General features: G+C 35.8%; 1 long non-coding RNA gene across 1 annotated transcript in view; it reads left to right on the top strand.

Annotated features, from left to right (window-relative positions):
• The window catches only part of LOC136363235 (uncharacterized), a 295276-nt gene that overhangs the window by 241698 nt on the left and 39694 nt on the right, over positions 1-13884 (top strand). The window lies entirely within an intron of this gene.

Below are 13884 nucleotides of genomic sequence, written 5' to 3'. Positions count from 1 at the left end.
CCTTTTTGTACCAGAACTGAGCAGTTTGAGATTTCAATTCTCTTCACCTCAGTTGCATTGCCATAGTGCAGACTAACTCGTCTGACAGTCAGACTGTCGAGCTCAATATGCTTCTTAAGAGAAGAATGAATATTTTGATTTTAGGTCAGGGTCACAAAATCCAATTCCTGAAAAAGGAAAACAGGGAGTAAGGATTGCTAGTAGAATTTTTCTCATCTTTGAATTACTTAGAAAAGCTCTCAATAACCACAGCACGGTTTTTATCCCTTATTTTTCCTGGGAGCATTGATTATGTGTAGCACACTCTGACCACTGTTGAAAATAATTTTCTTGAAATGAATCTTGGTTTCACAATACCAGTCAATTTTTCTCAATGAGTTGCTTTGCCTACAGTTCTTCATCTTGTTTTCAAGGCACATTAATAATTTGTAAAAGGCTAACACAAAAATGTCATGATTGTGGTATCAGTCAAGGATAATTATAGAACAGTACAAAAAATAATATTCTCTTATCTGTTAAATTTACCTATAGAGTTTAGTTTTCTATATTTTGGAAATGTAGTTATTTATGAATAAAAATATAGATCAGTTTCATAAGGAGTTAATTAAAACTACAGACAAACCATTGGGCTCACTAACAGAGTATTGCCTCAAAATGACTGTTATGTGGTCTTTTGAAATATATTCTCAGACATCTGGACTTTCTTTATAAAAAGATAAGAATTTACCCATGAAACAGAAGGGAAGATGTAAGCCCAAATAACAAAGTGCCTGTTCATCAGAAAAAAAGCAAATTTGTTGAAGCATTTATGAGAGTCAGGATAATCCATGTTAGCTTTCTTTCACAAAATGACAAGAGAAATTCATATTGCTCTTTCAAATATTAATAAATCCCAGTGAAGTTCTCACTTCACTTCTGGATTGCTCATTTGCTTTATGACTATAGACAGCATATGTGCCTAAATTCAGTTTTTTCTTTAAATGATGAATTTCGGCTAAAATTGCAAACAACTGTTCGTAAGTCTTTTCAGTCACTGTCTTCTCTGAAGAAAAAGAAAACCGTGTACATTTAATCTCAATGTATTGACCAACAATTTTTATAAAAGGATAGGATGCACTGACACTTAAAAAAAAGTATATAAATCAACAGGAATTCACTCCTTAAAAATTCAGTTCTGTCAGGGCATGAGAGCAGGCGCTTTGACATGATGAAGATGCCGACTTCCCTAAGGTCCCTCTGATCTTCTCTGCCCTCTAAAAGTGCTGCATGAGAAAACCCACCTTCAATTAATCAGTGAGGAGATTGATTTGTTCCCACTCCTCCCCACACAAGTAATGATCTTTTCAGAAAGTGGTAATTGAATAACTGGATTAATTTCATCCTTGTCTCCTCCAAGAAGAGTGGCAAAATACCACTGCTATAAGGCAAAACAGAAATTGTTAAGAAATAAAACTAGAACTGTGTAGTATAAAGTATTATTAATAAGCAACAATTTAAACAGTGCTAGTGCATCCTTTGTAAAGCTGGGATCTAATTCATTCTTTGAAATCTTGCCCAAGTCAACAGATACTGAGAATAAATTTCCAAGGTACACAGCAATGAAAAAGCCTCCCCATATCCCTTTCCTTCTTGGCTTATCCATAACCATACTGCTAGAGAAATGTATGAAATTTTATTGTATGATGATGCTGTGACAAAAAAACCATAACATCTCCCCACACTTTTATTTCTTTTTTTAAATTAAAAAAAAATCTGTTATGTTTCCTGTCTGTTTAATTTTGAACTCCCAAATTGTTATATTGTTATTCTTCTGGGGTGAGTCTTGTTGCTTGTGCAAGAAATTCATGTTCTGGCTTGCATTACAAAGGATTGTTCTCTGCCTGCTGTTTCCATGAACACAACCACTCTGCCTTTTAAAAACTTCTCTGATCGTGGATCAAAGTGGAATGGTTTAGTGAAGTCACTTCATGGTCTGTGTCTGCAGAGAGGGAGGTGTGTCTCTTCCCTCTCACAGGGTGTTCAGTTGCACACAGACAGGACAGGCTAACCAGGAAAACTTAGAGAAATTGATGTTTTGTTTCTCCATCACAAGACAAGGAGTAGGAAAACGAAAAGGGAAGGGAAGGAAAAAATTAAGTGAAATAGAAATCGGGAAGTTTCCCTGTGTCCTTTTCAGAGTTCTCTCTGATATGCATTTACCATATTTGGTTCTGAAGTCAAACCATCTCTTCATAAAAAAAAAAAAAAAACAAAAAAAACAAAAAAAAAAAACCAACAAAAAAAAACACAACAAAAAAAACACCCCAAAACAAAACACCAAAAAAACCCCACCACCCAAAACCCCTTACAATTTGGTTACTCTTTGGTATATGCCTTTTATTCTAAAAGTATCTCATGCAGAAGCAAATGTTTTTATTTAAATTGGGACAAAGTTCATACTGAAATTGTAATGAATTACATTTAATATCTTCTCATCTAATGTTGGATTATTTGAATTTACAATAAGCTGACAGAAGTCACAGGCTCTTCTTCTATATTGTATTATAGGACAACCCTACTAATGCTTTAACTACAGAGTGAATATATGCTTCAGAAGAAGACTTGGAACACAGTTTCTGGGACTTTGTTTCATCTCTGCTACAGGCAGAATGTGATATTTAAGAATATTGGCTGGGCATGTAATGAAAACAGGGACAAAATTTTGGCTTTGAATCTGTGCTTGAATCATAAAATATAATTTTTTTTCCTGCAAATATGGTGATTTTGGCTTGCACCTACTTTTATATTTTTTTTTTTCCCGAGACTTAGAATACCACAAGTAATGGACTGCTTGGCAAGTGGTTCATGACCTGAAGTAGGAAACTGAAAAAAAGTACAGCAGAGAAATTGAATATTTAATCCTAGAGGGGGGCCAGTCACAGATATGATAGCACAGGCAGAGCTGAAAATCCTGATCAAGACACAGAAAATCTGAGACTAAAACCCCAAATAACTTTTTAAATTTTTTTTTTTAATTGTGTTTGGTGAAATAAAAGCTTGCGATCTTCCTTCATAAATAAATGTCCTTCTCTTAAAGACTATCTTGTATCATTCATTTCCCCTCATATAAATGACCTCAAGTTTTGGCTAACTGCTTAAACTAAAGCGTTTAAAATACTGCAGACATAATCTGGAAAAATTAGACTGCATTGGTTATCTCCTTTCTTGATGTTGTTATAGAGTAGAAAAATACTTATTTTAGAGACAGTATGTCTTGAGCAGAGAAAGCTTGCTTCAGAAGGACTGCAACTCAGCAGTAAGCACTTGGATTACCAAGGAAGACATAGTCATTATTGCAATTTTAAATCATGTTAAACCAAAACATCAGTAGTTGTGGTTTTATTTGTGGGAATCCAAACATATGGTTATGAAGAAAAATGAGAGAGAAAAAAAAAATGGTGTGGTTCATAATGGATGACACTGAAATCATAATTTATGCATAAAGAAAATGGTTGCTACACCTCACTGTCATTGCAGCCTTTCCTTACCAAGCCAGAACTAAAGATACAGGTAAACACAGCATCTGCCCAGATGTGCACAGCAGTAAAGAGCTATCAAAACCCAGCTCCAGCTCAGTGATTCTCTCCAAAATCTTTCAGGAAGCAATTGCTGAAGCCTATATTGACATCTCTTTTGACAACTGCATAATCTCTTACAACTTGGTGGTAAATGCTGCTTTACATCATCTTGTCACAGGTTGTTGTTGAAGGGGGAAAAAAGCATGTGTCTTAGTGTCTAGTTCAGGTTTGGTTTATCCCTGAAGATGAAAATCTTCTCTGTTAGACAAAATAATATCTGGTAATGGGGAGACCTTACTGGTGTTTCAAATCCAAAGGCTTAATACTTTCTAAATAAATCTATTTTACAATTATTCCACTTAGTCTCTTACTTGACATTTAGACACCAAGAAAAATTTTAATGATCATTTAGATACTTACTTCTTCCATTTTCAGTACAGATATAAGTCACATAATATGAATATAGGAATAGGATCCTGAGTGCTCAAAGAGGAGATTTGGATTATAGTCCATTCTACATTATGAGGTCCAGACAAGTTGCCGAACGAAATTCTTAATTTTTAACCACTTAAGTGTGAAGCTTTTCATATCATGGGCCTTTTTTTTAGCAACTGCATATTTCCTAATTCTAGCATACAGTAGCTTTCTACCCTATCTTCTCTTCCCTAAGCAATATCCTCCTCTTATCACTGGGTACCAGACAACTTTTGTGTCAGCACCTCTCTTTAAATAATGTAACCAGGTAGTAAACTTTTTCCAGCTGTGCTTTTCTTCATTACTTTTATCTCTTCGTTGTTTTAGACCTGAAAAGTGGTTTTGTGTCCCAGAAAATGTCTGTCTTTTCTTCATTGTGACAATCTAATATCAGCTCTCCTTAAAAAATTCTCATCTCGTGAGAAAGAATTTCTGTACCTATACAAGAGAGAGTAGATATATCTATATATGTGTGCATATAGGTATAGTCCAACACTTAAAAGAAAGTCCAGTTTAGGATATGCTACCACATTTGTCAAAAAACTTTGTGGGTTTTCCTCGCCTGTCCTGACTTGTTAATTTCTGATTATGTTTCTCCACTGTAGGAGTAAAGTGCAGGGTGACTTAGCGTGTTCCAGTCTATGCTGACTCTAACATCCACTAAAATCTCAGAATCCTGCAAACCTTTTCTTTTCAGTGGGATTCTGTGGAAACAAACAAAAGAAATGAACAAGCAAAAAGAGAAAGAATAACATCACCCCCCCCAAAAAAAAACTAACCCCAGGAAAGACCTCCTGTTATCTACTTAGAAAGACTAGTTTACAAGGTAAAAAAAAAAATCCTTAGGGGAAAAAACTGAAAGGATGGTATTAGATACTAGCTCATGATATTAGATATTAGCTAATAGTTTACTAACTCTGGCATGTTGCTCGTGGTGTACCAGAAACTGGTGGTGATATCTTGGGCTGACCTGGAACAGAGACTAGACAGAGGTAAAGAATGAAGTAGGTATTTATTCAAAGGCCTTTAAGGGTACACCTTGGGCAATAAAAGTACTTGGCTATACCCAAGATGGACCCAAAATGGTCACAAAACGGGCAACAGGTCACGAGGTCTCACACTTTTGTAAGTTTTGATCTATTCGCATATTGGGATTAATTTTCCAATTACAGCTTCAAATTATGAAGTCCCATCCTTCTCTTTTTCTCTCTTCAGTCCAGTGTTGTTTATGCTGTTGGGCCTGAAAACTTGTAACAATTGTCCTTGATCTCCATCTGGAAAAGGATTTGTTTTGTCTACCTGCTCTGTGAAGAGAGCTGACTGACACTTAATATGAGGCTCAGAACTGCACCCCTAGGCAGCACAGAACCTGAAAAGCATGAAAGCTAAAACTTAAGGCATCAGTGGTAGAAAAGGGCTTTTTCTCTATCTGATCTCATCACTGAACCAGTGGTAGTGCTGGTGATACATATGATTTTCCCAGCTATTACTGATTGTAGAAGACCAGCATAAATAACTTATTGACATTATTATTGCTGTAGCCAGAGGACTTCTGATTTTTTCACGCTGGTGTAAGTTTGTAACAACAGAATAGCAAAGACAGGACTGCAGACTTATTTGTAACCCAGGAGACTACCTGGAGCCAGAGTTTTATTTGCTTCTACTGTTACTCTGCATTTTAATAGAGTAATCAGATTCAGCCCTAATTCAGACATGCTGACAGACATGGGAGCGTCTGAAGTCAGAACCAGAAACGTGTCCTCTGCACCCTTGTACTTAATCCAGCCAGTGTTTGGATTTTTAAGAGCTTTAAAAGTAAGTTGTTAATAACCCTTCTGGCCTGAAAATGTCATTGAAAGTACTGGAAGGAGAACAGAACAACTCTCCAAACCTCAAATATTATGAATCCGTTCTTTTAAAGTGCTGTTTCTTATGTGTCTGTCAGTTTGTTTGTTTTTACAGTTTCTTAATGATACAGTACATTGAAAAAACCCTAATTTGGTCAGGTTTTAGTAAGTGAGACCATTAATAGAATTCCTTTATAGGAAGCAGAAGTTTTTAAGAAGAAGCTGAATTCATTCAAGTCAAGTAGGAAATTGGCACTGTCCTGTTGATTCTCGGTGGGATAGTTTTTCTCACTGGAGAAAGATCCAAACCAGAGCTCCAGCCCTTGCTTTCTTCAGTCTGTGGAACTGAAGTTCTAGTGAAGTGTAAAATCACATCATGGTACAGACTTGTGTGCTTTATATAGGGAATTTGTAAATGCAGAGCAAAATTTAGTTACTTAAAGCTGGTAAGTGTGTTTATGAACTTTGTTAAGAAATATCTTGTGCTAGTCTGAGTACAGTAAAAATTATATAAAGAGTAGGAGAAGTGATATTATTTTTGAAATACTGCCTGATACGCATTTTAATTTGAAAACCTCTATGAAAAGATAAGAAGGATAAAGAAAAAATTCTGTTGAGTTGTCTGAAATTATATTGGAGTTTGTTTTCTGTAATTCCACATCTTAGAAAAAGAAAAATTAATTGGGAAAGTGCTAGAGCAAATTCAATTTTTATATAATTGGTGCATGTGTATCACAAAAAAACCTGGTTATCCCTGGAACTGCCGTAATGCAGTTCAATTCCCTCTGTTAAGAATCTAACACAAATATATACCCTTTCTATAAAAAAAAAATTGATCAAAGAATCTTAGAGAGTTTTCCTAGACAGAGGTGTTCAAATCAAGTCCTTTTTTTACTTGGAATCTTTCTCTGTAGAAACCAGAAGCTTATTTCTTTTTCGGACATCTGAATATAAGAATGCTTTATAGCTTCTGACAAAACAGGGAGAGAAACAAACTCAATAGCTCTGGGCATATTCTCTTTCACTATCATGAACTGCTGTCTAAAATAATTTGGAGTATTTTTTAACATTGGTTTAGGATATCTAGATGTGTACTTAGCACACAGTAGTTCTAGCCCTGATGTCACACCTGTAGATGTCAGATGTCTGCATGGATCATACATCCATCAACTTACTGGTGTAAGGCAGCTTACAGTGGGAAACAACTTTTGTGTGTCATTCAACATGTTGAATTTATTGGATACGAAGAGATCACCAAAGTATTCTAAGCACAGTAGGTCCAAACCTTCTCCGGTGTAGAACACCTCACTCAGTTTGGATGTGTGTTCTTCAGTGACTTTTTTAAGCTGAAGTGGGCTTTCATGTTTTTGTGGGTTTGTCCTATTCCATGTTGTCGTCTAGACTGTGTTAAAAAAATAGAAAAAGGAAGACAACTCAGGATGTGTTTCAGTGTTATAATCTATTGAAGGTTCATAGGGGTCTTCAGTAACTCATTGAGTTCCTTAAGGCTTGTGAGTCCAAAGACTGTGCAGTGAAACAAGAAAGCGTCTTTTCGTTGTCATAGGATCCTCCAGGAATCTGTTTCAGTTTTCAGTTCTTCTATCTTCTAATTTTAGAAAAAAAAAAGATAATAATAACAAAACCCCCCAACCAAATCAACCAAACCAACCAAAAAACCAAAACAAAACCCCACAAACAAACAAACAAAACCACCGCCACCACTGAAAACACCACAAAACCCAAACAAAACCCAAAAAACCCACAAACCCACAAACCCAAACAAAAAACAAAAAAACAAAACCAAAAACCCAAATCCAAACAAAAAGCTGAAAAACCCCACTCAAAACCAACTGAACAAAAAAAAAAGAAACAACAACAATAATGGCTGGCATGGTCCATCCTTTTCTCATCCTATCAGTTCCCATTTTAGCCTAATTTCTGCTGCATCTAATTTTTATTCCTTTGATTTATAATTCCACTCCAGCCTTTAAAATCATCTTTGGATTGTTTAAAAATACTACTGGGCTCACTTCACTCTTTTTGAAGTTTTCATATCCAGATAAAAAACAATATATGCTGTAGTAATGAAAAAGGCCATTACATCCTCTTTCCAAAATGGAGCCCATTTAGAGGAGACTTTTAATCCCCAATTTTGCAGTACTATGTCAACATCTTCTAAACCTTAAAAAAGCTCAACCACAGCTTGAGGTTTAAAGTTTGTTCTAACCTCTTATGGACCATCCCTCCCATTTCCTTTTGGTATCCATCAAACATTAGGAACAAAACAAAGTATCCATGAAAAACACAAGCCAATAGCCTACTGTGCATTTCAGAATGTTCCTTAATTGTTTCTATTTCTTATGAATGGGTAGAATTTTGACTAACACAAAGTTCTTGCTTTCCTGCAAGGTCAGTATATTTTATTATCTGGGTTATAAATTCACCAGGAGAACAAATTGGAAGACAATAAATCTAAACTTCCTACGTTTTGCTTTTGTATGTTCAATTATTTAAAAAAAAAAAATCATTTGCTTTTGAAAGTGTGTTTCCACATCTGACTATAGCAACTCCCATCAAAAACATAAACTCATAAACTCTTGCTGTTGCTCAGGAACAGCAAGTGACCTGGGAAGACTCTGTGACTGTCCCAACATTTCACACACCTTTCCTTTTGCCATTTTAGTCCATAAGTGATAGAGTTACACAGGAAGATTCTGTCAAGAGGGCTTCTACCCAGTGTCTCCTTTTGTTCATCCCAGGAGTGGGCTTAGAAAAAGGACAGCACAAAGAGAGATGGGTTATATGATGAGGCCTTTTTGTCTGAATAAATGCTTTTCAGCAACTGACTGAAATTATGACTCCATGACAGGCTTGTGCCACCCCATCTATCCTCTTCTGAAAATGCTTATTGCCTGATTACAAAATAAATTTTTCATTCTGGAAAATGCAGGGGTATGTCCCAGCATCCCCGAGCCTGGAGATGATTGTCTTGGTAAGGCAGGGATAGAGGATAAATAACATCAGGTACCTGTTTCTTATTTTTTAATGACCATTCCCATAAGCATGATATTCATTTTAGGATTTTTTGAAGATAATATTTTAAACCATGTATTTTAGTATGTTTATTAGTCATCTGAAAGCTTAAATTGTTGTTACCTAAAATCTTTATATAATCTTGGCTAAAACTCAGCAGCCAGGCAATTAAAGCCTGTGGGGCCAGGTAATTGAACAATGGCAGAAATCATGCAACAAGGAGAATTTTCTGATTCCAACTTCATGAATGTTTTGTTTGTCATGCTGAAGACCAGGGAAAAAATTATTTTTACAAATTAGGAAACGTAATTTAAAAATATTCATTTAACATCTGCTCTGCTAATCGTCCACACACCAAGTCTCTAAAGTGTCCTGTCTGAATTCATTATGCCATGTATGGGCCTCTCCTGGTTTCCATAACTTGAGCAATATACCTCCACAGTTAGGCACTGGCAGATTGTTTCTGCAAACTGAAATGCATTTTGACTAATTATGTCAGAATAAAACTTTGTATGGAATCACACATTTCAATCAAAATGGACAGGATATTTCTGGGATATGCAATTAGGCCAAAGGAAACAAAAATAGTACATGAATCACTATACTTGGAGTGTTTTTAATGCAGCAGTGATTTTTAGTAGTAGGAATAAACCCATCAAAACTCAAATGGGAATCCATTTTTAGCTAAGTAGTAAAATGGTCTGTTACAGGACACATTGGGCAATTGCTTCTAAGTGCTTTACTAATGCCAGTTAAAATCTCCTCTGGCTATCAAGACTATTAATTTGAAGTAATTAAGAAATAAAAATGCCATTTTTGTATTTCATCTAGATCTTATTTCAGATTGGGAATTCCTTCCTTCTCCTCCCTTACTCTGATTCAGTCGTCTAACATTTGGGTTTAAGCTAAAGTCTCAACTTTTACAGACATAAGGAAAAACAAAAGGTTGATTACATCATTGATTTCCAACAGTGTTCCTGTGCTAGCAGACAGACAAGAGCAGAGACTACACATAAGATTCCACATGAGTAGAAATGAATACTGTACTTAACAAATTGAATAAAATATTGATCCATAGTACAGAAATTGTGATGGAGTTATCGTGAAATCATATGGACTGTAGTCAATGGAAATCGAGACAAAATTTCAAATGCCTAGATAAATATTAATGAATTGAGAATTTCATATTACATATAGAAAACAAAAGCATTTTTCTTATAGATGGCGTTTTCATTTTACCAGGGATTAGACACTATGCTCCCCCCTGCACTATTGCGTAATGTATTCTACAATTCAGGTTTGTGTCTCCAGGAGGTTAATACCTCCTCTGTAAGATTTCTCAGGGTGAAGGGTCATACTGCTTTGGCATTCTTATTGATGCTGACAGGCAGCTAAAGAGATATCACATCAGTATTTGGAAAAGTGACTATTTTGTTGTTGGCGTGGGTCACACTAAATGAAGCTGGGTGGTCAATAAACTGGGCAGTGTAAGCCTGCTCCTCTCAGTAACTTCATAGGAAATACACCATCTCTTTTCTCAGCTAAAACACTCTGTGCTGAAAATAAAATGTAGCATCTGATACGGACAGACAGCTACTGCTCTGAAAAGTTTAGTGTGCCTGTAGGCAGGAGACAGGATAACACAAGGCTGCAGATTAAGCATCACCATGAGTAGCTTGGGCAGATATTGCTCAGGAGAAAGCCTAGAGAGGGTGAATGCCAGTGGGAAAAGTGCACTGGAAAATGTTTTTATTGGTTTGATGGTCATATGAGTGAGTTTTATATATCTTTGTGCTTATGCTTGAGACTACAAATGCCTTGATAGAATATTCATTTGATATCTTCTATATTCAGATCTCATGACAGCAGCATATCTTTATCAAGGAAAATAATCCACCTTCTCCAAATGACTTTTGATCATGAATCTGAAATCCATCATGCTAAAAAAGAACAAAGATAAAACTTTGGAGAAATGACGGAAAATGCAGAAATAGATGAACTGATCATTCTCAACTGGCCTGCAGATCTTTATGAAATGTAACCTTTTTACATAATTTGGAGTGAACTCTGATCTGCACCAGCTGATATTGGCTTCTGTGTTTAGGGTTAGCAATGGTGCATTCATAGATACCACATTCTGTCAGAATGAAACTTTGATTTTGGCCAACAAGCACCATTAGGGGCAGAATTAATTGGATTAGCTCTGGTGTACAGGTTGACAAATCTGACCCTCTCTGACCCACAATCCCCAGGATCAATAAATGTGTTGTGAGGATAAATTTGTAGACAAAATTCTTTTGATAATCATATGTAAGGGAAAGGATACATCCTAAGCTTCTTTCAGGGTCAGTATTTGTCTGTCCCAAGATCAGCCTTCTGATGTTTTAAAATCTTTGGATATAGTTTTACCTAAAAATTATGTCAGCAGTACTTTACACCAGCACAGCAGCCATGAGAAATTATAATCTACTTAAGGAGTGTTATAAACAATATTAATATCTATGAGTCTCGTATTTCATATACCTTCTGGACAACTCTAAATATGAAAGAACATGTAATTTTAAAATGGTCTATAAAATTTTTACTGCAGTGGTTTTGCTATGTTAATCCTCCTCTCCTCCTTAATGACATAACTTTAATATTCATGCGGGCTTTTTCTTTGTATTTAATGAATATACACAGTGTATTTTGAAAAAAAAAAAATCCAGCCACAGCAAGTCATAACAGAACTGCATTAATTTGGTTAGTCTGATTAACAAGGGTGTTTTCTGGTGTGCTACAATGGTGAACAGAGTCACCAGATTGCTACTGGGGATAATATGGCATCTGTTAGAATCTGACAAAGTGGTGGTTGTTCAAAATTCTTAGTAAGAACTCCCATTGCCCTCTTATTTTACTTTTTTTTTTTTTTTTTCTTCCTAATGAATATATTAATAGAAAAACCAGCCTAGCCACAGTACTGCAAAATTAAATAAAAACACATGGCTGATGCATAGACAGGAAAGAATCTGCTCATTTTAGTAGGTTAACCTGGACTGTTTTTAAAAGCTGCGAGAAGGACACTGAGGACCTATGATGGCAGCCCATGGGATCTCCACAGCAGCCAGATGTTAAATCCTGTGCTGTGCATAAATTCCCAGGGCAGCAGCTACCTAGCCTGGCCCCCTGGCTTGTGTGTTTTATCTTCTGTTCTAGACTCCAGTACTCTCCTGGGCCTTTTAAGTACTTGCTGCATTTTATCCTTGAGGCTTCTGCTTGCAGGGAGCAACCTGAAGATCTAGACCAGACTTCAAGCTCACTGAGTACTTCCAGGAAATCTGTGATGAAAAGTTCTAAAAAGATTTTCATTGCTATTCTGGTTTTTTGCTGCATGTTATCTGCATTTATGTAATTAAAACAATCCTCCCAAATACAGAGCCTGCATGAAAACGAGTTGATGTTTTAAGTACAGTTCTTTAGTGATGTAACATCACCATAATCATCTTCTTCATTTCAAGCTGCATAGCTCTGTCCCACCCAGAATACATCTTACTCTAGGTGAAGTATTTGCCAAGTGATGGATCTATGATGGACCTAACAGAACCATCATTTAACAGTCTTTGAAAAACTCTTCAGTTGAACTGTGCTTAAATTAGACAGTCTTATTTCAAATTCTTAATTGTTTCCAGGACAAGCATGAGAAATTCCTCTGTTTTTTAGGCCTCTATAGACTTTGATTTACAGGAACTAAAAACAGAAAGTAGAATATTACAAAGCTTCTCTTTTTATTTTTAGAAAATTAAAATGGAAATAAAGAAGAGAGAATAAACTAGTAGAAATCAATTTTTATAGTTAAAATATAATACATTTTCTCTCAGATGTTACTCACAAGTCCATGCTTAGTTAAAGCCAAGGATACTCTGAGGTATGTAAAAGCAATGACCTCAAATGCCTAAATTTCTTTGTGGTTGTAAGCCATTTTTCATCTTTGGAAATACATTTGTGCCAAATATTTCAGAGAGCAGTTTATAGTCTATACTATAAACACCCTCATATGCTATAAATCTAGGGTGGCCTTTTAGCACAGGAAAATGTTGAACAGCACACAAGAAGCATTGCAATTCAATGCTCTAAGCCCAGACTTCCTTAATTTCACCCAGGTGTCTCACATTTTCCCCTTTCCTCCTTTCTGTATTTGTCAAATCACTTCAGCTTAAGAGCTTGACATCTCAGGTATTGTGTGTGTATTACAAAGGTATCTGAGCCTGAAGGTTATGTGTTCACCTGAACGCTTGGCTGTGCTTTTAGGTCCATACACTCGAGGTAAAAAACCTGAAAAAATGTAATTATTTGTCATACAAAATTATACAAGTTTTCTTTTTTATTGTCAGGTCGGCCCTTTGTGGTGTAAGAAGCCATTCATACATTTTTTTAGGGAAGAAGAGCATGATGTTGATCTGGAGATCTCTACCTCTTCAAAAGTGATATGATTGTTAAAAATCAGATGGTTCTTTACTAAAATCAAGACATCTTAGTCACACCCAAAGCATGTGCTCTGAGATGAATTTTTTGGTTTTCAGGCTTGGATTGTAGATTCCTCACCATCAATGTACTAGTCTTCTTTTAGTACTTCTACACAATTGGATCTTAATTCCTGATTCTAACCTGCAACCCTAAGTCCCATTTGCTGGAATGTCAAGAGCAAGAAGTGTGTTTATTTGTGTCTATGATGATCCAAAGATGAGACAAGCTACCTGCTACAGATTAAGTTGATTTTTTTTTGTACAATATAGATATATAATTTATTTGTGTTCATTTATTTTCCTTTTATTGATTTTTTTTCTAATTATGCACCTAACAGAATATTAGGTCAGTACGTAGGTCAGTATGAAGTCAGAACAACACCAGTGTTTAGTACACACCAGGAAAAAGCTGTGTAATCATGTTAGCTGGTGACAATGAGGATCCTTAGACCTCAGCAATAAGAGATGTTG

This window comes from Sylvia atricapilla, chromosome 6 (genome assembly GCF_009819655.1).
Source record: "Sylvia atricapilla isolate bSylAtr1 chromosome 6, bSylAtr1.pri, whole genome shotgun sequence".
Taxonomy (NCBI): Eukaryota; Metazoa; Chordata; class Aves; order Passeriformes; family Sylviidae; genus Sylvia; species Sylvia atricapilla.
The sequence above is the reverse complement of the archived record's forward strand: the minus strand, read 5'-3'. Positions and strand labels throughout refer to the sequence as shown.